Genomic DNA, 24045 nt, shown 5'->3' on the forward strand with positions numbered 1-24045 from the left:
GTGCTGAATCCAGGGCTTCAGCTCAGCCCAAAGGCAGCTGGTACCAATTATACAGATCTCCTGACAGCAGCATCACCACTTTGACTTAAAAGAGAACTGACTAATGTAGATTGGTCAAGGATCTGATACAAAAATGTGCAAAATTGGAGATCTGAACAAATAGTTCAGAGTCCAAGACTTAAGACTGGGCATATTTTCATTAAGTTTCTAGCAAAAATTCATGCAGCAATAGGTAAAATGGAAAATCAGAATGACCCGAACAACAACAAACAAACGACAAAGGGATCTGATCCTTTCTAAATGATGTTGGCAGAGCCTTAATTTTGCAGAACTGATGGCTTTTGTTTTATCACCCCAGCACAGTTAATCTGACAATGTGCTACTGTAATTATGAGCCAAGGCAAACTTGCATGCATTCAAGACAGAGTATTTTTTTAAAAAGAAAAAAAAAAAAAAAAGAGAGATCCATTATTGTGCATTAATGACTTCATTAAACAAATTTCTCAGCATTTTAGGAAGGAGGCTGAAATGATGGGCAAGAATTATCTTCTTCAAACATCTGGGAGCAGAGCACAGCTGACTCACTATTGGAGCTTGGCACTCAGTTTGCTATGAGACATACTTGAGTACATAAGAGAGGCTCTTATAAAGCTGAATCATTTGGGCAATTAACACTCAAAGCAATTTTCACACAAGCCCTTGATATATGAAATTTGAGTTTTACATAAGTGACAGGCAAGATTCTGTATGCAGACAGCTCCAGCATTGCTGTAGCACTTCAAGGTTTATGAAGGGGAAAATGCTTTCAGTGATGGAAAGTACTTTAAATAAGTTTTTCTGCTTGTTTGAAAAGGAAAACTTACTGACAATGCCTTGCTCTTAAGGGCCTGTCCACAGTGAGTTAACTCACAGGAATATTCAGACTGAGGGCAAAAAAAAATTAATCAAGTTCTACATTTTAATGTCTCAAAGGACTAAAGAAATAACTTTTAACTGATTTTTACACCTTTTGCACAAGATCTAGACATAACCGAGAGAGTCTGTCTTAAGAAAATAGCATATTAAGATATTAGGACAAATTTCTTCTCAGAAGAAGTGGTGAGGCACAGGCTGCCCAGGGAGGTGGTGAGGTCACTGTTCCTGGAGATGTTCAAGAACTGTGGAGATGTGGCACTAAGGGACATGGTCACTGGGCATGGTGGGGATGGGTTGATAGTTTGACTTAGTCTTTCCAACCTTAATGAGTCCTTGAAAATGCAGTTTTCTCCCATTTTCTGCAGTCAGCAGCATCAAAAGTAATGGTAATAAATCAGAACAGAAAAGAAAGAATATGGATTTCATACATGTAATTACTTTCAGCAACTACTGAAAAGTCATCAATTAAAAAAAAGAAAAAAAGCAGTTAAGGAGCCAACAACATTAAAATTGCTTATTAATGTTAAAAGGCTACATACCATATAGTTCACTGACTCAGAATTCTCAGAGATTTGGGAACTGGCTGCTGGATCTATAGTGATTAGAATGGCTAATCCTGTTTATTTGGCAGCCATAAATTATGTCAAGCAAGTAAAGATGTTAAGACATACTGCACAGACAAGAAGGTTAGGAATGGAAAATAGTTTGTTCTACCATCATCCATAATGCAAGCACTTTTCAGAGGAACTACATCACTCTTAAATCTAAAGCATAACAGGAAGAACAAGTTTCTTCTCACCTGTCTGTGAATTGAGAGTGAAAGCCCAATGTTCACAAAAGTAGTTTTATTGATTTTTTAATATTAGGTTTATTTTTCCCCACTTTTAATTAAGCACAGGGCTGAGTGAAATAGAAAACAAGAATACACTGAGTTTTGCTACTCCTTTGTTTCTGCAAGGAAGTGATTTCAGATACTCTTTGAGAGGGAGTGCTGTGATTTAAAGCAATACAAGGAAGGTTATTTGGAAGACCAAGTTACATAGAGCATACACTGCCCAGCACTCTGCTGTTAGACAATCGACTGCTTTAGATAAGGCTACTCAATTTCCACAGAGATAACTGAGAACAAAACCAGCCTGAAGACCCCTCAGTTGATTAAAGTTTCTGAAGTCAGAGTTGAACTGATCCACAGAAGCAGTCTTCCTATCAGTAACTGTTCTACAGTAAGAAATAAATAGTAAGATCCTTCAGACCTAACAGAAAATTGAACAGAGATGCCTTTAAGAGGTAGACCTATGCATTTGAGGTATCTCAGAAAGCCTGTATTTACTTCCCACCGAGGCCAATAACAAAGACTTTATTTATGTATTGCTACTAAGCCTGACAATAGCACTTCACCATTACATGCCTCAAACTCATTTCAGCCTGAACCTGCATTCTGCCAAAGCTATTTTAGATTTCAGTGACCAGGAGCATTCTATCAATGACTTCAGCTTCCCAGCATACACTGCTTCTTGACACTGACTCTGTCTCTGCACCCTGGGCTTCATTCTCAAAAATGTTGCTATTATCCAGGAAGCATGAATCCTAACAGTTACCTACAACTTGCAATCTAATACAGCAACTCGGGGTAGTTAACTTTCTGTACTGCCTTCCACTACAAAAGTAACCCTCTCCTATTCTGTAAATAGCCACAGCTGGGGAGATACTTTTATATTTCATTTTTTCAGTTGGTCCAATTTGGCTAGAGATGTGCAAAATAGTGTTTGTCACTTGAGTTTCAGAATAGGTTTGTACCAGAGATGAAACACTGAGAAAAGTTTGAAGGAGGAAAAACTGCAATGGAAAATGCAATGATTTTCAGTGAAGGGAAGCTAAAAATAACTTCTCATAGAACAATATACTCCGAATTAGGATAGTGGATCTATATTTCTGTATGGTGCTACATGGCTCTTCTGTGTAAGGCTGGAAAAACAGCGTGCTTAGAGGTGTAACTTCTACCTCCCTGCTCCTGCCTCCTCACATACCTCATGTGGTGCAATGGCTACTTCTCAGGGAGATCTCATAGAATAGAATCATACAGTAATTAAGGTTGGAAAAGACCTCTAAGATAACCTAGTCCAACGCTGCCTCATCCATCTCCTCAATGCGTTGTGCCAGCTGTGCTCATTAAGACATGAATTACACCCAGCACAGCTCATACACTCTGGCCTTCATAGAAACAAGCACAGTACCTCCCTACCATGCTTTCTTGTTGCCATACCATCTTATCTGTAGCCAGATCCTATTTGTTTAATTATTTATTACTATTAGAACAGCTGCTTATCACTGGTCAATACTGAGTCTGATTCTTTATGTAGTGAGATTTTCTCTAGCTTACTTTGTCTCCAGTTGGTTGAGGGCAATAAATCTCTTTCATCTTCCTCATACTAACATCCCACTAAACTCTAGAAGAAATTAGCTGACTGCCATTGTAGGGAATGTGTGTAACTTTTTAAGAAGGTAAATGTTACCTAAAAAAAAGGTCTACTGTGTTAGAGCTCCAGGTAAAGCTTCAGCACACATCTGAGTTGTTTGAGAGCACTCCAGTGATGTGCCCTGTCCTATAGGAGGAAAGCCACAGCAGCATTTTCAAATAACATGAGAGTAAGTTAGCTGGTAAGTAACACTCTTTAGATATCTTTCTTATTGTTCTCAGTTTCTGTTAAACAACTCTTTTAAAAGCTTGATGCTTGTGCTCTGCATAATCATCAGCAAGACACTGTCTGTGGCAGCAGCTTTGTTCAATAAGATATTACTGTGCAGTCTTGGACTTCGATGCAAGAGACAGCATTTTAATCTTCTTGTTATTATAGACCACTAGAGGGTTTTTAGAACTGGATTCATGTGTAACCTTCATATTAAAAAAATAGATATTTGGCTACCACTTTGTGAAAAGCCATTCTCCTCTTCAGATAATGAATTGTTGTGTCAGAGCTCATTGGACAGAACTAGGATAATTTGCCAGGCAAAGACCTGATGGATACCTAACTGACTTGAGCCCAAAGTTTTTCACAGCTTAGGTGAACTTTTTTATGGAATCCAGACAAATTGGTGGCAGAAACCTCTGCTAACACAAAGCAGCTGCAAGCTGGAGAAAGGATAAATTCTAGTCATGGAGGCAGCATAATTCACACTAGCTGACAGCACTGGAACATTGACAGAATGTTTCACCTACACGTCACTCTCCAGTTTCTTTTCAAAATCATAATGCTATTCTTTGGCAAGGTTAAACAGGACTTTCCTGATCTTTCTGTGAAATACAAAACAAATCTACATTAGAATTTAGGGCACTACAAGCCTGGGTAGTGGAGTCCGAATAGGCACCTTCCTATGGCATATATACAGGTGAGCTAAAGGTAAATACAGAATTATTCCTCAGAGAGGAATATGATGAATAATGGTCAATAAGGGCAATTACAGGTTTTGTTTCAAAAGTTCTGTCCATCCAAACAAAGTGCATCTTAACCAAAGGAAACACAGCACTATTGATCTAAATTGAGGAACAGAACCCTAGTGAACAGTGAGTAATATTTATAGCTCATAACAAAGGAACAACTCAATGTACTTTGAAAGAGTGATAAAATGGGTGAACAAACTCATTCCTTGGATGAGGCAAGCACTGAAGAGAAGGAGAGCAATGACTTCAGTTTCCTGCCTGGCAATATTTACCTGATGCTGGCACACTTCCTTCATACTGGAATGACATGGCCAGTTCTGATGTTGACATTTTAAAGAGGATGTTGAAAAACTACAGGGTGTGCAGGGAGGAGACACAAACACAGCTCAAGGGATGGAGAAAAATATTTACAGAGAGACAATTTGATGTTATCTCAAAGAAGACTTGAGACAGCCATGATTAGCGTATTAGTAACCTTCCCAAGGGGAAAATAACATACACAAAATGGTCCTTTAATCTTGCAGAAAAAACTTAACAGCCAATTTATGGAAACTGAAATTGAGCAAATTCATATTAAATATTTTTAAATGAGTATGATTAACCACTGACATACACTGAAATAGAGCCTAACAGGTTCTTGTTCTTTATGTCTGTACTAATATTAAAAGAAGCCAAGGCTTTCATCAGCTAAACTAGAATCTTTCTTATTTACCTTAATACAAGCTTACAGGATCATGCTTATACTTCTATGGCTTCAAGTCAAGACCAGCTATGTTTCCTGCAGCGATATGTAAACCAAAGGACAGCACAAGCTCTTGAACTCCACCCAGGAGTAACACTGTGAAACTGAATGATGAACAGAGCAGACTTTTTCATCTGAGGGTCACATTTTAGCAATCAGAACTCCAAATCTGCACAACTTAAGTTGTTTGCAAGATATATCTTGAATACTCACGCTTGCCTAAAGCAAACTCACTTGCAAAAATCATTTACCTACATAGAGGGCAAGTACTGCAAGTGGTAATAAAACCAGCATTACAGCTGTGCCTCATGCATGAATGAAGCTGGTAGATATTGCCTCCTGGAAATAACAGTGCAGGAGTCGTATCAGCTGCTCAGGTACTGTTTAACCTGCAGGCACTGTTGTTTGTGTTGCTTTACATGAAAATGCGTTAGTGTTATCGTTGACTCCAGCAGATATAGCACTGCTAATTATCCCATCATGTAGTCACTTTGCAGTGATATAAATAGCCCAGTTAGTGTTGTTTTACATTATCCAGGAGGGCAACTCCAAAGCCTGGATATGGCATAGAAGTTGACTAAAAAGAGAAGCAGGTCACTTTAAAGACAGATGCTGCACATTTTCCCCCACACACTTCTGGTGCTGCTGTTTGCTTGAATCAAGTCACAGAGAAGGAAAATGGGAATGCTTAATAAAATGATAAAGGGATGAATGAATGAAATCCTTCTGCTGAGAATTCACCCAAACCAGAGATGTCAAGGTTGATGTGGATGTTATTACCTATAATGTCTCCTGGATTCTATACTTCACACCTCCCTCCTACAACTTAACTCTGGTACTTGCATCTCTTTTACTCCCTGCAATGGTTCATGTTTCCTTTTTGCCTACAAAGCGGCTTATTCTAGACACCTGGCTTGCTTGATGATTAATGATGCTCATCCTTGAGATCCACCTCACATCTGTCAAACACTGATGTACTTCAGCTGAACCATTTCAAGCAACAGGTACAGAAGAATATGTTTTGAACACTGAAGAAATGATGATGTTCATGCAAAGGGCTGTGCAACCTCTGTGGACCAAAGAATAACATGAAGCTAATAGAAGGGGACAGACTCTATAGCAGGACTCACTGTAATAGGACAAGGGGAAATGGTTTCAAACTAAAAGAGACGAGATTTAGGTTGGGTATAAGGAAGAGGTTTTCTTACAATAAGGGTGGTTAGGCACTGGCACGGGTTGCCCAGAGAGCTGGTGGTTGCTCAGTCCCTGGAGATACTCAAGGTCAGGCCAGAGGGGCTCTGAGCACCTGATGGAGCTCTAAGTGTCCCTGTTCATTGCAGGGGAGTTGGACCACATGGCCTTCAAGGGCTCCTTCCAACTGAAATGATTCTGATTTGGTGAATGCAATTTCTACAGCCTTAGACATCAAGTGATTCCCTGCCAGATTTGCTCTGCAGTCACAAAAATTTTGTGTCATAAATTCTTAAAGGTGAGGGATTGATTTGCAAGTTCCAAAGCAATCGTAGGATATTATCTTCTGAGCAAACACCTCTAAAATGAATGTTGTAAATGTCATGCATTCCTTGAGATGACACTCAGCCACCTGCATGTCTCACAGCAGAAGCAAGGTTTTAAACAACCTGCATACAGTTGTCCAGGGAATTTTTCATGCACATCTCAGGCTCTATTTGCTATGCAAATTGAATAGCAGCATGCCCAAAATAAGTTACTTGTCTCTGTCTGTCTATTTGCAAATCAAACAATGTAAGTTAATATACAGTATAAGACAGGGCCCCCACAGCAAAGTAGTAGATTTACAATTTACACGTCAGCAACACCTCTCTATTACTGCTTCATAACTCTCCTGCCCAATGAAGTTACCCAACTCACATACCTTTAGCTAAAGTTGTTTTTCTTCTGCCAGTCCTTCTAACACCACCATTACTATGTATGCCACACCTCTATGGGCCAGTTACAGAGCCCATTGAAATCAGCAGGAAACCTCCCATTAGTTTCAGCTGGTTATGGAGTAGCCAGGAAAGAAATAGCATATTACATGCATTGCTCTTCAGAGACTTTTCTTCATGCCATGTTAATCAAGGTATAATTGTGAAGAATTCAGAAGTGAACGTGAGTCCTGCAGTGTCTGGACAGCTGGAGCTGAAGCCCAGGATGCTGCCAGAAGTGCACGTATCAACATTTTCCTAAAGATAAGTTCACAGAACTTGTCAGCATAACTAGGTGTGATCGAACAGACAGAGTATTTAATGCCCTTCACCTCCACTCTTTTCACCCCTAGCAACAATGCAGTGATTATCATCTCCATAGGCTTTCTGATTTTTTTAAAGACAGCTGGAAATCCTATCCACTGAATATTTCTCTTTTCAAAACAAACCCTGCTTTCTTTGGAAAAGAATTGGAACTGATCTATTTTGAAGAGGAAAGGAAAGGAAGAAGTTGTAATGGTCTACTTTGATGTGCTGTGACAACACGTATTTTCCATTCCATCAACACTTTATTTGCAGGCCATTTTCTAGAAAAATAAATAAAATTGAAGTCATTGCTAATGCTTTGAAATGATAATTGTGACTTTTTTTTTTTTGCTCACCAATTCATTATCATAATTGTTGCTATTAATGCATTGACAGATTTTGCCCCTATCGCTTGGTTTGTGCACTGAAAATATGACAAGATTATGCTTTTCTCCCCACCCCCTGCCCATTTTCACAGGGTTAAGAGAACTGTATTTTCACCCTTCATGTTAGCAGCTCATCACTGACACCTTCTGTTATTCTCTTTGTGTTCACACAGGCTGCTGTATTTTAAAATTCTTTAGCCAAGCAGCTTTCCTACACGCCCCAGATCAATCTTGCTTAAAGGAATACTGCAATCGATGCCTTTCCTGAATGAAGTGCTCACTGCTGCACGTTAACTGTGCTAAATTTGCACCACGCCTCAGACATAAAGCACTCTAAGCATTTTGCAACCCCAAACAAAGTGTTTGCTGGGCTAGGAATGCAGCCTGATGGGCAATACATGGTAAATGCTCAGGCACATTTCCTTTGTGAGGTGTAACACTTTTAGGAACCTACATACTGGGACTTCTCTATAGGTAAGTGAATAAGAAAGGACTTCTGTGCTTCACTTGGGAGGCTCTTTAGGGGGTTTCTGTTCTGCGTGAATACAAACGGAAGAACATAAGCTGGGGTGATTTTTGCAGCTGCCACTCTTCACATAGCACATCATTCTTATTCACCTCTGTGGGTCTTTGAATGTTAGAGTGAATTATTACTCTTAGCACTCTGTATACCAAGTCCAAATAACCGAAGGATGATAGAAAAAGATATGATGCATGTATCAACACAACCTGATTTTAGGTTTGCAGACCTTGGGAACATCTGTATTTGAAACCATACCTAGTTGAAAATGAGTTCAACACCACTCCTTGATATCTTAACCACATGGCTTGGTCAAGGACAGCAGTATTCCTGCCATTTCTTATGCAAAAAAAAGCACTGGCAATCAACAGGATACTTGATAAAATCAATACATATGAGCTAGTCTGTAGTACACACCTGCAAAGAGCTGGGTTTTGGAAGACCCAGGAGGTCCTCTTACTCCTTCTTTTTAACAGGATTTGGAAAGAAGAATAAAAGGAGTGAGCTTTCAACCACCTCCAACCTAAATCAGCGTTTTTCCTATTGCTGCTGGGAGCTCATGTTGTGACAGGTCATTGAAAGATCTGTAAATGCAAAGATGAAAGCAATCGAACCTCTTGAGGGAAAGGAAGAGAGGATAAAGCTGGAGGTAGCAGCAGGATGCCACATGGTGGGAGGGGAAATCTGGAAAGAAACCCTGAGATTTGCTCTTCCTTGCCTGGCAGGGCTGGAGCTGTTCTTGCCTCCCTTCAGAAGGCTTGTTGTTTCTGTAATGGGGTTGTTATCAGTTGAAGGCTAATTATCTTTCACAGAAACACAGAAAAACAGAGATGCTGGGAGAGGGTGAAGTTTTAACAAAGTGAAACCTAGCAGAGATATATGACAGGGTGTCTCCTGTCCTATCCAAAAACACATACTAGAAGAGACCCTCCTGTTCTACCAGAGAAGAGAGCTGCTACCAGCCTATCCTGAGAATAACTATGTGCTAACTCTTCTTGCTAAGTAAGTAGCTCTTTGCTCACAACATCTGAATACTGAGCAGGTGAATGCAGAATGAGCAGACGTAGAGATGGTCCTATTATTTTGCTTTTAGACACCAAGCTCTAGTAAAAGCCAAAGCATTGCTGGCTTAGGAAACAGGAGACTAGGGCAATTTTAATTCTCTCACATGGTGGTTCATAGCTAATACAGAGAAAATACTAAATTCTGAAATCTTTAAGTAGTAAAATAGTGGGTTTGCTTAGATACAAAAAATGAATTCTTGGTTTAAACACAAAAAAAACAAAACAAAAATCTTAAATACCAATTTTTGTCCATGTCCATAAAAAGGGGAGAAAAGAGTGGCATAAAAATGTGGTGCTTGTGGAGAATAGCATTTCTTTCTGTTACAGTCCATCTTCCCATCTAGCGTAGATTGTCATAGCATGATTCCATCTCCAGCACTGCACTCTGGTAGCAACCTATGTAATCCTTATTATGCACATCTCTGAAGGCACAGGAGTTGTTGCTGTTGAATTCTGCAAGCTACTTATCCTTCATTTTCTCTGCATTAGAATTGGATACATCCAGCTAAAACTGCAAAGTTCCGCTATTTGGTGCTATTATCCACCTACAACTACAATATGTGGGCACAAGTCAGTATTGGGAACTCTGAAAATTGTGCCACTATTTCTTTGGACTACTTGGACTACTCTCTCAGCTGCAATTAATAATGACTGTAAGTCTGGCAGGCAAAATCTGCCAAACACAGGGAGAATATACACTTAGCTCTTTGATCTATAATATTCATTAGTACCCTGCACATTCCCAAGAAATTGTTCCTTTGATTTTCATCTGGTTTTGTTTAAATGTGTTTGAGTTCATGGGATGTTTTGATTGTCTTTCCAATATCTTTGCACACAAACTCTACACTATAAAGCTGCCATCTGTGTCTGAAATATACACCAAGCGTGCTGAGGCTTCCCTCCCTGGAGAGCTCCTGTTCACTATGAAACACTGAATAAAACTCATATGGGTGTTTCAAAGCCAAGAAATAAAAAGAAAGAAAATAAAAGAAAATGAAAAAGAAAAAACACCTTTTGTAAAAGTGAGACATTAAGATTTAAACATCTTTACCAGCATTATGTCATCCAAGCAACATTCTCACTATTTTTGCAGTTAGACTGTATTTTTCATCCTCAGATTACACTACAAATATTGGGAAGCTTGTGCTCCATCTGAAATTTACACCCTCCAGTCCTAAATAAGCATAGGGGAGAATTAGGCCTGTACAATAAAATGACGACAATAAACACTGAATAAAACTCACAGGCACCACTCAGTGAATAACAACCATCATTTTCAGTGGCTATAATTAACGTTCTTTCATTGTCACTGGTCTAACCCCACTCTAATACCATTGCTTCAGGGTTGAGTAGTGTAAGGTAGGAAATAATACAAGAACGGTAGCAATAGCAATAAAGGTTATCTATAGGGAAAACTCACCAATGTTTATGCCTTCAGTCTAGCTGGAAAATGCTGAGGCTGGTCACCCAATCTCCACGAAGTAGCAATCTCCAACAGAGATGCTGCTGTCATGGTGGTCAGCCCTTAAATGAAGTCAAGGAGAGCTGGAGTCAGGCTTCCACCCCTTCCAGGAGCACAGCTGAATTACCTTCACCTGTGCTCCCACAGCTGACCCGACACTTGCCTCAGCTGGTTAATCAGAGGTTGAGGCCGTGATTACCTATATAGTAGAGTAGAAGTAATTCATTTGAAAGGCACCTTCCAAAGTAGAAGGCCCAAGTGCAATGTCACAAATCTAGTCTGTCCTCTGAAAATACCTGAGGACTTTCTGGAAGATGAGGCTGACTGCTAGACGAGAGTCACCACCAGTTTGGGCAGCAAAGCTTTAGATCATAGATTCTGGTAGGTCCCAAAGGGATTATACTCCATGGGAGTATAGGGCATCCTGAGCTTTCCAGCATCCTTAGCAGGACACGTACACCTAAACCTAGAAGATGACTCTATCAAACCACTGGCAGGACTTTACATTAACCTGAACAGGCAGTGTCACATGAGCAACATGGGCAAAGGCTAAATGTGCCAATTCAGCCCTCTGCTTTAATCTACAAGCTAGGAGACTCTGATGTGAGAGTCCTCTTTCCATCAACAATATATATTATAATAATGCTCAGAATCCCATTCAGGAGCCAGCTCCAACCTTCTGTAATCTCCATTATAAGAAAATAAAAATTGGTTCCATTGTGGATTTCTTTCCATCCCCTACCAGAAAGCCTGCTTAGTTAGGGCTACCTCTAGTCACAGGCAGTAATAGTGTGCTAAAAGCGGTCTCTGCACCCAGAAGCTTCCAAAGACTTGTATTAGAGAGTAATAGGCAGCAATGTTGTGAAGTTCTCTCTTCTGGTGATGGATGAAATGAAAGGTTCAGCTTCTGCTAAAGAAAGAAAATGGAGGTGCACAATGCAGCCTTCAAGAGCTACACTGATTTTCCGATATGCTTGTAGGGGCCTGCTGCAAAGCGCTAGATCAAGCAACTCATTCACTATTAAAAGCAGCAATATGCTGTATCGGACCTACAGATCTCAAACATTATGCTTGGTAAAAGTCCCTGACACTCATGTGTTCTTTAAGAATACAGCTGCTGTTTTCATGACACAGCAGTTACTCACAGTTATCTGAGTCCCTTGCAGAATGAGAACAAATGCTCAGGCTTTGGAAGACATGCCATCATTATTTAGCTCGTAACACAGAGCAAGGAGATACAGCAGGAAGAACTGCATTAGACTTAGTTCTCCATAGTAGGCTTTGACAGAATAAAATCTAGGTAAGGATCTGCCCAAAGGGAGCAGATACAAGATTTCTCAGAAGGGATCTCTGAGAGACACCACTGAAACATGGTGTTGACTTCATCTGCCACAGCTCTGTTTCATCAAATCAAACCTTGTGTGACCTGGAGCAGAAAGAACACTTTTCTTCCTCTGAGCTGTATCATGACACTGAGGTAGAATTAAGGAAAAAAGCTGGGAGACTTCAGTTTTAATGCTTTCCTATTCTAGTGGCAGGTAACCATTTACCATAGCTGAAACAGAGGAGTCCTTCCACTTTAAATGATGTTACAGCTTTCGTGTAAAAAGTTGCTTATTTTTATGGCCTGGCACCTTGGAGGCAATAGAAAAAAAACTGTTTCCCTTGCTGAAAATGGCATCTGTTGCTGCGATCAAATTCTGCATACTATCTTCTTGATAAAATGGGACGCAGCTGAAGATTCAAAGCTTGCTGATATCGAGGGAAAATTTTCCACTGACTTTCTCAGGGGCTGGTTAAGGCCTTTGTTCAACTAGCCTATGAATGTTCAGTATTAAATGTTTCTTTTTTATAGGGTTATTAGTGTGCAGGTCTGATGTTAGCAGGACACTGGAAAGCACTTTTACTGCCAGCCCTCCATTTGAACCGATGGGCAGTTTGGTACATTATGGTCCATTATTTTTGACTGAGACTCTAAACTACCCCGTAAAAATGTTGTCCTTGTTAGTTTGCTATCCTGAGTGTTGCTATAAACAGAGATTCTTGTCATCCAGGAGACAAGAACGGTAATTTCTGATGTCCCAATGAACCCTTCGTTCCTCCCAGGCTGCCTGAGCTGGGATCAAAGGGATTTAAACATTAGTTTGAATCAGAAATGGGGCTGTATACTCCTTTTGGAGGTACATCTCCTTGGCTACCTATTCCCTGTATAGCAGCAACCCACATATGGAAGGATGACCCAAAAAGAACCCAACTCACACATTTTCCCTAATCTTCACATAAAGCCTGTTAAAGCTTTTAACGTGCTTTATAAGCCAGTGAGCAGGAGATTCCCTCCAGGCTGATAAGCACAGCATTTACCAACCCTGTTTAGCCAATGCTGCTCTAAAGAAAATGGTGGTTTTGTGCCAGCAGCAGCACCGGAGGGAGAAGAATCTATGCTTCCCAAAAGGTTTCCAGCAGCTTTCCAATGACCACATTATATTGCAGTGTGGAACTTTATCAATCTATGCCAAACGGAGAAATAAAGAAAACTTTAGAGAATGGCACTAAGCATCCTTGCTATACACAATTTTAGCATTTGTCTGAGTTTGTGATAACACAGTATCTTGGAGTCTGCTGTTGGCATCACTGCAGAGAGGATCACACCCCTAGCTTCCCTCTTCCAGACATTTATGATAGCCAGGTGGGGGGCTTTTGGGTGACAAATTAGAAAAAAGCATGAAGGCTTCTTCAGACAGGAGCATATCAACAACATGACTGAACACTGAAGCTCTCTATATCTTTTTTCCTTTGAAATCAAAGAGGATTTCACAACTGCCCACTCTATAAATCTCACCTCTACAGCATTACAGTTAATAAATAAGTGTACTTTTTTTTTTTTTTTTTTTTTAAACCTCCTGGTTTGAGAACAGCAGGTGTTTCTCCGTGATGCTGACAGCCAGCTTCACATAGATATAACCCTACAATATTCCTGCAAAAACTGGCAAGAGCTGCTAGAGTTTCAGGAATAGTGAATCCTGCGGTGGGGTAAAGGAGCAGACTAGATGATTAGATCATAGAATTTTTTGAGTTGGAAGAGAACCTTAAAGGTCATTTGGTCCAACTCCCTGCGATGAACAGGAACACCTACAGCTCCATCAGGTTGCTCAGAGCCTGATTCAGCCTGACCTTGAGTGTCTCCAAGGATGGGGCTTCCAGATAATTGCAAATACATCATGTCCCACCAGCTCATCTGAGCCTGCAGGTTCAAGTGGTCATGTTATCATGGCTTGAGTTCAGTAAACGTTTGTGAACTCTCACTGTGCTTTTAAAGGGGGGGCATTTTGAAGATACTGTATACCCTTTCCTTTCTCTTACATCACCAGAAAGCAATGCCTGATGTCGGTTTTTCTTGCAGTTACTTGTGCTTGCCACTGCAAGCAAGTGAAAGAAGCAGGTACCTTTGGCGACTGATTTAAAACACCCCAGGGACTAAAAGAAAATTGGTTCAGGTTAAAATATCTGAAAAATCAAAAATCAAGCTCATATTTATTCTTAATGAATCCTTCTACCATCCCTTTTAACTCAAAAAGAGCTCCTTAGGTTGAAAAGTTTATTATTATCAATAAATACTTCTCTGTGGGGGAAAAAAAAAAAAAAAGAAAAAAAAGAAAAAAATTAAAGAAAAATGAAAGAAAGAAAAAAGGGAAGAAAAATAAGGGAGGGAGGAATGGGAGAAAAGACCTGTTAAGTGCTGAGTGCTGGCAAGTTTAACTGGCCAACATTAAACATGCTTTTACTGAAATATAACAACTATCCAAGAGGGAGAGAAGGAAATGAAAAGAAGAAGTTTTTGCCTCTGAGGTCTGCTTACGCACTGAAATGCAGTAACTTCAATCTTTCAACTCCTGCGCTGCAATTCTTTTTTTTGGGTGTGGGACACTTTTCCTGATTCTCTTCCTGCTGATTCCCAGCAGTCACACACACTCTTGGATATTGCTTTGGGTTGCTTTCCAAACCAAGGATGAATTAGTCCCTAAATGGAAAGCTATAAATTGTTAGAGTGAATTGATACTTGGCACAGAACTTCACAAGGGAGAGAACTGTATGAAAATACAGAATGCTGAGTTCATCCCAGTTTACTACATTGACATCTGCCTGTGCAACTAGCTATGAATCACGGTCACAGTGAAGGCAAACTGGAATATTTCCGTTCCTTCTTCTAACACTTCTAAAATACTCCACAAGCAATATTTCATCATGGTAGGAACACACCTGAAGATAACACACAGAGACAACCCTTATCCCTAACCAAAGGAGCTCAAGACAGTTTCAGCTGAGTGGGGAAACCTTAATTGCCCACAATGCTCACAAAAATACGCAGTCACCATTGAGATGCAACAGAGAGATCATCAATCAGCGTGTCCGAGTATAAAACAAAATCAAACAAACACAGCAACAAAACCACCTTTGAAAATAACCAAGCTGTAACTGCTGTAGGTAAGGTAAACCGTAAATCAAGGCACTTCCCTGCCTGCAGATCTCTAACATTTTCTTTTCAATAAATGTGCTTGTCTTTACCTGGTAACATATCCCCTTTTGTATCTTCTTCACTACTTATTTTAGTGTCTATAGTTGGGGGGATTTTGAACTTCTGAAAATCTAAAAACATACTTTCATGTTGCTTTTCAAATCTTCATTTGTTCAAGGGAGTGTAGGGAAGAGAATTAATTCAACTCAAGCCCACATGATTCCTGTTTGGTGCCATAATCTCCTTCTCATACTAGTTGATAAGGGATGGAGCACACAGCAAAGGGAACAAACTCACGGGACAGCGCAGTATTCCAGTCATCAGTGCGCACTTCCTCAACTGCAGACCTTTTCCAGCTGGATGTATTCATAAAAATCCTCATAGCTCCAACTGGAAATGACTGGTGGCTCCAGCTGTGCCACCTTGACTCTGGGAAGCTCCTGCAGGCAAATTAAAACAGGAGGAGACTGATGGTCACTTGATTCTCCACACACTGACCCCAGCACCTGCCTCTAGCCTCTTCCCTTGCTGAGCTTCAACATTAGCTAATGTGTTCTTGATTGCTGCTACACTTAAGCAAATGAACTAAGGGAAAGTTGTTAAATTCAGAGCAAATAGTTAATTAAACACTTAATTTTTTTTCTGATGTTTAGATAATGAAAAAATAAGCCAAAAACGTTACTCTATTGCCCATCCACTTCCACCTCTCACACATTTTCTTTCTATCAGCATGGCACAAGCTCTGCTAATGATCTGCCCTTTCATAACATAGACTTAATGGCTCAATAAACACCACTGTGTGACAAATAGGTTCAGTTAGTTTCACAACCTCACCCCAACTGTTTACAAAATATTTTGTTGGCATTTTAGGGCTCTGTTTTATGGACCGCTCACATCTGTAAGGTCAAAACCTTCTACAAATCGTGCCAGGAATTGCTGTGTTTCAGAATTCATTTGCCCTTAGCTTTTATAGCCTTTAAACTGTAAGGCACCCTAATTAAGTAAGAAGTTTTTTGATTAAAAATGTTGTCCCATGAATTGCGTTCCAAAAGTGTACAAAGCCCTTGGAGGGAATCAGGTTTCTCTCTGGAAGGAACTGGACTTGTAGAAAATTCTGTTCCTATACCTTCTAACAAATTTGATTTTAGACCTTCAGGTTCTGTGCATAGCAGTGTTTCAGGGCAGTTCACAGAGGTTGGAAAAGACCTCTAAGATCATCTAAGTCCAACCATCCACCTGCCACCAATACTGCCTACTAACCCATGTCTCTGAGTACCACCTCTACACAGTTCTTGAACACCTCCGGGGATGAAGATCCCATCACGTCCCCAGGCAGCCTGTGCCAGTGCAACAGCACTCTTTCTGAGAATAATTTCTTCCTTATATCCAACCTGAAATCTGTACCAGTTTATGCTGTAAGGGAGCCATTCAGGAAGCAGGAAACTCAAGAGCAGGAGGACAAAGGGTCCAAATAATGGAGGTTGACCAAGTTTTGAAATCACAGTTCGAAGCCATAATAACATCCTTTCTCAGGAATGTGCCCTGTTAATCCCTCTTTATCTATCCTCAATTTTCAGAGGGTGCCCAACTTGGTTGGAACATTGCTTCTGGGCTAAAACTTCTGCTTTTAGTCAGAAAGCAGTTTGATTTTGCATACTTTGAAGGAAGAAAAAAAGTCTGGTGAGTGATCTCACAAAGTTTGAAACAAACAAAAATTAAAGAAAAATAATAATAATAAAAAAAGACTAAAACAAATTGAAGTGAAGTTTTCCTGAAGATGCTCTTTAGTATTTACATAATGGGTTTGTATTTCAAAAAAGAAAATTTTGCGGACCATTGAACCACAACTCAGCGACTAAGTGAGTTTGCTACTAAATCATTCAAAACAAGAGTTATTTAGCTTTTAGAAGAAGCAAAACATACTGTTGCATAAGGCTCTGAAAGGACTATTAAAGTTTCTGTGCCTCATTAAAACAAAGCCCTAGAATAATCCCTTAGTAAGTACGTTGAGAAACCATAAACTGTAATGAAGCTATGAATATTTATTATATATTTATTATAGCACGACTACAGCAAGTAAGAAGTAGCTTAGTCCTAATAGTCTATAATGCTGCTGGGTGGATAATCTGAATATTCCAAAATTGCAAATTTACCAAAGCTAAATTGCAGAAAGCAGTTGTTCAAGGAACACAGCTCCAAAATGAGCAGATACAAACCTCCCCACTGTATGGAACAAAGAGCCTGCTCTCACAGTATTCTCCTTCTATTAGAGGTCAGCAGTGAATGGGAAGGGTCAGCAGTATTATAAGTCATTAACCACCCTCTACTAATTCAATCTTGTACAAGAACAGTCCTGATGCCTCTCTCCTCATCCTCCTCAGGTCCTACTCTTGTCTATACATTCAAACTGTGTTATCCCTATGCTTGTGCTGTACTGTATATGGACTCAGCCCAGATTTAAATACAGTATTAAAAGTGTTTCCAGCTGTTGTCTTATTACTTTCCTCATAATTTTGAATAGACATTTTTTATTTTCTGATCATAACTGACATTTCTTTACTAAGATCTGGCTGATGTTTTTGACCTCTGCCAACCATGGGAGTATTGTTTCCAGAGAAACCTACAACGACTAATGTAGAACTGATATGGCATGGATAGTGAGAGCTATTTTAGCAGCCCAAGGAATCCTTTCCAACTGGTGCTCTGACTGCTCTGGTGAGCTATGATCTGCATGACTGTCTCCCACTGACATTTCAGTTTGGGACCTTTTTCTTTCCAGATTCATTCCCTGTATGAGAATGTCCCAGCTTCCCCCAGAGTAAGCATCAAGATAGATAGCTCATTTAGCTTTCCTGTTAGTGTCTTCACTGGGTGCTTACGAATATTCTACAGTTTAAAGGTCACTAATAACTCTCCATATGAGTAGAACTGAGAACTATATCCACATCTTATTGCTTCCCAGGGGTGTCACACCGTCAATCTATCTGCATATTTATAACTTGACCAGGCCATCTATTCACTCAATATAAAAGTTCAGATCTGTAAAATGCTCTTGACCTTGATGCCACGATAACTGAAGTTTCATTTAGTCACACCAGGCTGTTTGTTTCTGCACCCTGTAAATGTTTCAGCACTTTCTACCTCTCCTCACTTTTGTCATATAATTCTTGTTAGAAGACTTGTTGTTTCTGAAAAGAATCAAAAAGCGCAACTTGCATCTGGCATAACCAAGACAGCTTCAAGTTCTAGTTGCCATTATGTTGATGAAAAGAGTAACTAAGACTTTCAAGGTATACTCTGTGCCTGTGAACACCCTGCTTCTTCCATGGTTCAACATCACTGGTGGCACAGATCTCTTCTGTGCTGATCCCTTTCATGATGGGACCAACATCTCTAGCTGTGATGGCGCAAGGCAATGACATATAGTTGCTTAGTCCCCAGAAGATCTCATTTTTTTCTCTTCTTATGCAAATATCATACCCTTTCCGTGAATGGGAATACAGTTCCTAAATCCATCTGGGGCAAACTGACACAGTTCCCCTAATGCCAGATTCTAATGAACACTTGTTTAAAAAGGAGCCTCATTTATACAAGACACAGTCTGCTTCTCTAGTTTTCAAGTTATTAATTCAAAGTAAACCTGCACACACAAGCTGCACTTCACCAGAGAAAATAATCTCGGAGAGCAGTATTTCAGTTTTACCTTTCCCAGGTCAAATTTCCTTAACACTGGTATTTGAAATTCACTAGGATCTTTTAAAACTAATGAAGGAAAACCTTCCATCTCCTCCTTAAGAACAATAATGATTTAGTGGCATTTTTTTTTTCCTTGATGTTTAAGAAGAGGTATGTTTCTTTCCCATTTCCTTAAGGACTACACAAATTGTCTTGATCTAAATAATATAACCTTCTTGCTAACATTAATTAATCCTCCATTACAGGCACACGTTTTCCCACAGAGCATTTCTCCTTCCCTCTAGCAATGCAGTCAACCAAAGAAAGAATAGAAAAATCAGCTCCTTTGTACAAACGTGTGTGAATGTGTGCACATACAGGGGCACCCCCATGAGATTATTTAGGAGAACCAGCATGGACACTGGAGATCTGCCCCTTTTCTTCTTCAAATCAGGCTGTCTGCTACCCACTGAGGATTCTGCAAGCATGACTGCGATGTAAAACATTTGTTAGGATCGCTCTAGTTGTCAGAAGGGCTACAATTGACAGCATGTAGCTACTCATACTGAGCAGTAAAAGTGATCAAATTCTTTATGATATGTGACCAGTGCAAAAGAATTTACTCGTGCTTCATTTCTTTCTATTCTCCACTCTCGACACAGTGAGCAGACTATAAGTTTTTGAAAAGTAATTGCTATTTAAACATTTTGTGGCACACCTTTTTTTGGTGCTGACGTACATTACTGGGACTGATGATTTGTCCAAATCAAAGGAAACCTCTGTTTAATTTTCCACTACTTGGAAAAAAAATAAAAAAAAAATAAAAAAAAAAAAAAAAAATATATATATATATATATATATACATATATATACATATATATATATTTGCAGTTAGCAAGTTACTGCATGTCATCTAAATTACCTAACAACGTAGGTGTTAATATCACACACAAAAAAAATGTATGGTAAAAGGTAGCTTCATCCAATTTCTTTCACCTTGAGACAAAAGAGCAGAATACAGGCTGCCAGGTGAATTCAAGCAGAGGGACTCCAGCTAACTCTGCTGCTGAAAGAAATATTCATGGAGCCACGGCCTTGAGTGGCATTGCCACAGCAGCCTGCAGCAATACAATTGCATGCTAAGCAAGCACAAAGCTGATTTACTGCTTGGAATCAAAAAGAAAAACAACAACAACAACAAAACAGTTAATTGCTTTCATCTAGCTTTGTGTGCTGAACCTGCCCAACAGAAAGCCCAGAAAAAAAGAAACAAGAAACCTGAAGTTAACAGCTGCATAGGAGTTATTGGGCTCTTCTACGCTGATTTTCTTTTTCCCTGTTATACCTTGAACTTAATCTGGTCCTGAAGTTTTTAAAGACAAATCTATCCTTTTTTTTTTTTTCTTTAAAGGGTCTATTTAATGTCTCTGACAATGCTGCTCTATAATGACAAGTGAAACCACAACAGTACTGTAACTGCAAGCAATTATAGAAACTAACGTGCTAACCCTTTGGCATTATTTGGGCACATCATGTTGGATCAGAATAGGGTATCTCTATGCCAGAACATGTAAAGAAATTCAATCATTACCATTAATTATACTATTTTAGTAAGCTATTTAATGTTACAATAAAACAGATTATGAAAGGTAAGGCTTCATATTAAAGCTCAAATTTCTCCACTGCCCAAGGCCAGGGCAGTTCTGCTAAAGCCAGCAGACTCCCTACCCTGACCTCATCTTCCAGAGAACACCATGGGTGCTGGGGACAGGTCTACTTGCAGGTAGCCATGTCACTCCCACTACCATTAAACTTATCACTTCCCCTGTTCACCTGCCACCCTTTTCCCATCCAGCATCACTCATCATCTCTTCTTAAGTAACTCACACCAACCATAAGGACTGAAATGGCACCTCTGCTCATTAACCTCAGCAAAAAATACCCCTTTAACACCAACAGTAGGGCACTATTCAAATGTTACTAACAGATCCTCGTCACTACTTTTCTAAAGGAATATAACATTTATAAAAGAATTACATTATAAAATACTTGGTAACTTCAGCTTAAACTCCTTCCTTGCTTCATGTACACATACAAACACAGATTCCTTTATAATTTGGCCATGCCCAACATTAATATCAGCAAGAATTTGAGAAGGTATGAGAAAAAATGGGTAGCATGAAAATGCTGCCGTAATGTCAAGAGACAATGCACAGTCAGTATGTGACTGCTTTCCAAGAATGACAGAACAGTCTGGAGGGGAAAATCAAAGTCAATTTTAGAAGGGTTTATTTAAAAAAAAACAACCTCTGTCTTACTCGCAATTAGCTAATAAGCACATTAACATTAGCCTACCTTGGAAGATGCTTCTTAATAAAAACCAAAAGCAATTAGGGTGTAACAGGAGAACCCAATGCACTGAATCTCTGTTTTCCCTCCATGACTTTGGCCCCACCAAAATTTGACTGACTCACTGAGCTAAAGAGGTCTGAGCACATAACTGAGGTGCCCTAATGAGATGGGGCCATGAGACACACGGCTCCCTGTTGTACCCCTGGATTAGCAATACCGCTTCACCTCACAGTGATCAGGTAAAGTAAAATGACATTAAGATTATTTAACATTCACATATTTTAGCACAGAAAATAAAACAATCATAAATAGGAATGAAAAGGACCTTGAAAAATCCTCTGTTCCATTATTTAAAACAGATAGGTAAATACAACTTCTGCTCCTTCTCCCTCCATCCATCTTGTTTTTCCTTATCTTCTCATTTTCTCTCTTTAACTCTGTAAATGGTTTCTTTAACCCCCTAAAGCAGCTGGAAGTATGTTCTTACTGCAAAGTACTACTAATACTAGGAATAAAGCTGATTGTAATAAATAAAGAGACTGAAAACTGCCACAGATGAAATAAAATGCAACACATGCATCATTAAATATTGAATGAAATTCAGGCTGCATAGCCAGCCTCAATCTGTTTTTACTCATGGTAAATGATGGGTTTATATAATTTCTAACATCCTGATGGATGATACAACGTCAGTTGTTTTGGTTGAGGAAGACAGAGTGAAAACGGTGCCTTTTACTTTTCTTATTAAAAGGCCAATTCTGTACAGTGCTGAGGGGTCGGGATAGCTCACTACATTTCTAGTTGGACTCTCAGTTTCTCTAGTGTTAATAAAAGCTTTAGTGTTTTGGAGCAGTTTGGTTCAGTCAGTATGTAAAAGATCCCCAAACATAAGCTTGAGAATTGATTACGCTTGTCTAGTTTTAATGAAAATGAACAATGTGTGTGGGAGCAGAGTTTTATAATTACCAGGCCACTGAAATTGAAAATAGAGGAGTCGTTCCCCAAACCTCTGAAACACCATTTCCCTTCAGCCACGTTCATCACCACACGGTGACTGAAGGCAGACATGCTCTGCTAAAGAAATACTGTTCTGCTGCAAGGGAGAGAAAATAAAAATTAACCTCTGATCCACAAAGGCTCTGGAGCTGCTGGCAATTAAGATATTATTTAATAAGGTGCCACGCTTTGAATCACTAAAATGAAGGGTTGGAGGACTTTCTGTGCCACACTATTCCTTTCACCACTCTCAGACTCGAGCATGGCTGCCACCTGAGGAGGTTAGAGAGCTTTAATTAAATTAATAAAGCATTGCCTGTCTACTAGAGAGAAAGGCAGAGAGAAAAGTGATTGCAGGAAATTTCTGGACATACTGCTGATATATATATATATATTATCATTCCTTCGGCACTTCAGACTGGAAATCTTTTGCTACTCTTGTGTTTGATAGGGTCTTCAGCTGGAGATCACAAGCCATGCCATAATTTTACATCAGAAGCTAAAAGAATTTGAGATGACACAAAAAAGTTACAGCTTCCCTCAGATATTTTTGTTGAGATAAAGTGCCATTTTTGAGAACATCAAGAACAAAAGAACAAGGTTAGTAGTGGCTGGAACACTTCCCTTCAGAAAATGGAGTATCTCTAAAATAGTTTTATTTCAAGTATTCTTAGCTGGTTGCTTCATAGCTTGAAGACACCTTGACTCCCAAGATGCTTTCATCAGGGGCTGATATTTAAACAGGGTAAGTTCTGACTGGCTTCTTGGCAATCATTTTGATTCTTCCTTCCTGAAATCTGCATTCTTGCTTCCAAATCCTTGGAGATTGTTGTTGACCACTCCAATGGCATTTTTATCTACATACCCTTGAGCTTTGCATAGCCCCATGACTAGAGTCCTGATTTAAAGCCCTTGGTGCCTGTGAAGCACCTCCCTGGGCTGTGAGTCAGTCCTTAACTCTGTGCTTGACAGGCTAAATCAAAATATGTGTTTGGATCAGAGCTCAATTACCCTACGGCTGAAATGACTCGCACAGGTAGCTCTGAAAGTAATACCTCCTATTTATTTCTATGGAAACTATATTAAAGAGCACAAAAGCAAGAGCAAATTCTCAGCTACAAAGCATTATTTTTTCAGCATAGTTATCACCATGATCTATGTATTTTCACCAGCAAAAAACAAGAACCTGAATGCTGCATTTACAAAATTCTTCACCAGTACATGTGTTTCACAGTGTCATTACTAAAATGCACCACCCACCACCACACTAAGGCTCACATCCACTGTTTGGTTTCCACAAACGTTCAGCAAGCATCGGCGAATGTCAACGGGTGTCATTTCTCCCACATGGAGAAATCCAATGATACACCTTTGCTTTATATGCACTTCCACATCAGAAACCATTTTGTCAGACTGCCCCTCCACTGCCATCTGTCACACAGCAACAACATGTAATGGAATGTTGGTGGGAGGTTTCAGCCTCTACTGCCATAACACTAACGTTTGCCTCCAATGTCATGGGCCAATGTAACAAATAGGAGGCATTACTTTTGGAACAGATCTCACATTTTTCACAGCAATGACCTGTGCCTTTTCATTTAAGCATGTCCTGTGGTTTATGCAGGACACAGCACTAAGCTCAGGCAGGACAAACAAAATACGGTCTTTGTAGATGAGCGTGTTGACATCTCTTTGGATAGAGCCCAGCTCTCACCACAGACCTCAGTGT

The 24045-nt window shown here is 39.7% G+C and overlaps 1 long non-coding RNA gene across 1 annotated transcript in view; it reads right to left on the bottom strand.

The window, feature by feature from the left end:
- The window catches only part of LOC140254522 (uncharacterized), a 39751-nt gene extending 28955 nt beyond the window's left edge, over positions 1-10796 (bottom strand). Inside the window, exon 1 of the long non-coding RNA XR_011904247.1 lies at positions 10739-10796. This is a non-coding gene — a long non-coding RNA (uncharacterized lncRNA). The remainder of the gene's footprint in view (positions 1-10738) is intronic.
- Between the last annotated feature and the right edge of the window lie 13249 nt (positions 10797-24045).

Source organism: Excalfactoria chinensis, chromosome 7 (genome assembly GCF_039878825.1).
Source record: "Excalfactoria chinensis isolate bCotChi1 chromosome 7, bCotChi1.hap2, whole genome shotgun sequence".
Lineage (NCBI taxonomy): Eukaryota > Metazoa > Chordata > Aves > Galliformes > Phasianidae > Excalfactoria > Excalfactoria chinensis.